General features: G+C 41.2%; 1 pseudogene; it reads right to left on the bottom strand.

Moving 5' to 3' along the window:
- Positions 1-227: 227 nt before the first annotated feature.
- On the bottom strand, positions 228-338 carry LOC125474017 (annotated as a pseudogene).
- Positions 339-2,510: the final 2,172 nt, after the last annotated feature.

Raw genomic sequence — 2,510 nt, 5'->3', positions numbered from 1 at the left:
GGCTTACCTAATGAAGATCCTTTAGCTCATGTTAAAGAATTTTACAATGTTGTGAGTGGTTTACCTTTGCAGGGAGTAAGTGAAGCAAATTTGAGGATGAGAGTGTTTCCTTACACCTTGAAAGATAGGGCCAAGGGTTGGTTGATGACTCTAGCACCTGGTTCCCTCACCACATGGGATGCCGTGGCTAAGAAGTTTTTGGAGAAGTTCTTTTCCACTCAAAAGACAGCCACATTAAGGGGACAAATCTTCAACTTCAAACAAGATGATGGAGAACCTTTCAATGAGTGTTGGGAGTGCTTTAAAGGCCTTTTGCTGCAATGTCCACACCATGGGTTACCTCTTCACTTACAAATGCAAATTTTCTATGATGGACTAACCCAAACATGTCAATCAACTGTTGATAATCCAGCAAGTGGAGCTTTGAAGAAAAAGAATGCTCAAGAGTCATATAACATTTATGAGATGTTGGGGTCTAATGCTCAACACAAAGATTTAAGGGGTAAGAAAGTTGGAGTATATGAAACAAGTTCTAATCATGATCTTTCTTTGCAGGTAGCTAACCTAGAAAAGAAGCTTGAATCCGTGCTCAACATGGTGCCAAAAGCAAATGAAGTGTGTGCCATTTGCAACATACCAAGCCACCTCACTCATCAATGTCCATCTAGGGAGGCTTACCCCGAGTATGTCCAAGAGCAAGTGAACCTCATGAATTCTTACAATCAAAGGCCAAGGAATGATGTGTATTCCAATACATATAACCCAAGTTGGAGAGATCATCCCAATCTTTCATGGAAGAACAATAATCAATTCCAAAACTTCCAACTAAAACCTACACTTGAGGATACGGTTAAATTGTTAGCCCAAAATACCTTGCAATTCCAACAAACCACCAATAGCACTCTCCAACAACATTCGGCGACTCTAACCAAAATGGAGACACAATTGGGGCAGATTGCAGATGCCTTGAACCAAAGAGAGGTTGGAAAGTTTCCAAGCCAACCCGTGATACTCCAAAGGAACCAAGAGCAAGCCAAAGCAATCACTACACTTAGAAGTGGTAAGGTTATCAATAATAGAGTTGGCAATGAAGTTACTAATGAATCTGATCATGTGAATGCATGGGTTACTCAAGGAGAAAATGAGAAACCAAATGAGGAACCAAGCCATGCTACTTCCCCGTTTGAAGCACCAAATCTTCACAAGGCCGAGAAACCTTACACTCCACCAATACCATTCCCTGGAAGACTTGCCAAGAGCAAGCAGGATAAGTCATTTAAGGAAATTTTTGATATTCTAAGTAAGGTGAATGTTAACTTACCTTTGCTTGATGTCATTAGGAACATGCCAGCTTATGGGAAGTTCTTCAAAGAGTTAAACAACTACAAAATGAAGTATGGACCACATGAGAAGGTAGTGGTGTCCGAGAATGTAAGTGCCGTGTTGCAAAGAAAACTTCCACCAAAGCTCAAGGATCCAGGAAGTTTTTCTATCAACATCACCATAGGGGACAAGAAGGTAGAGAAGGCGATGCTTGACTTGGGTGCTAGCATCAACTTTATGCCTTATTCCGTGTACCTTCAACTAGGTTTGGGGGAATTGAAGGCCACCACCATCTCATTACAACTTGCGGACAGATTCGTGAAATATTCAAGAGGTATAGTAGAGGATATTCTAGTTCAAATTGATAAACTAATCTTGCCTGCGGATTTTGTAGTATTGGACATGGAAGAAGCTCCTATACATGACCGAGAGTTGCCTATTTTGCTTGGGATACCGTTTATGGCCACGGCCAAGACCATCATTGATGTGCAAAATGGACTCCTCACTATGACAGTGCTAGGAGAGACCGTTCAATTCAAAGTGTTTGAGTCTCTTTCTCATCCCTCTTCATCTCTTGATTGTTATGCCATTGATGTGCTTGATTCGCTTGTTTTCTCTAAGTTCTAGCAGGCACAATCTAATGAACCATTACAAACTGTCTTGAGTTAATCTCAAGATGAGTTTGATGAAGAAGATGCACTCATGGAAGAGGTAGCTGCCTTGGAAGCATTGGCACCGTATCCTTTGAATGTTTCACCTATTTTAGAGCCTTTAGAACCATCGAGGTCACATCTAACCCCTTCCACTGTTAAGGCACCAAAACTTGAACTTAAACCACTTCCACCACATCTCAAATATGCATATCTAGCTGAATTCGAAACTCTTCCAGTCATCATAGCTTCTGACCTCACCCCAAATGAAGAAGATAAACTAATTAGGGTGTTAAAAGAGTCCAAATCAGCTATTGGGTCGTCTATTGCAGATATAAAGGGAATAAGCCCTACCATGTGCATGCATAGGATTCTTTTGGAGGAATGAGCAAAGTCAACCCGTGAACCACAAAGAAGGCTCAATCCACACATGAAGGAAGTTGTGAGGAATGAAGTGTTGAAGTTGTTAGATGTGGGGATCATATATCCCATTTCTGATAGCAAATGGGTGAATGCTATTCAGGTGGTACCTAAGAA

Source organism: the organism of the source record quoted next, unplaced genomic scaffold (genome assembly GCF_019419815.1).
Source record: "Pyrus x bretschneideri cultivar Hongxiangsu unplaced genomic scaffold, Pyrus_bretschneideri_v1 Contig114, whole genome shotgun sequence".
NCBI lineage: Eukaryota > Viridiplantae > Streptophyta > Magnoliopsida > Rosales > Rosaceae > Pyrus > Pyrus x bretschneideri.
This window is presented reverse-complemented; position numbering and strand designations above follow the sequence as displayed.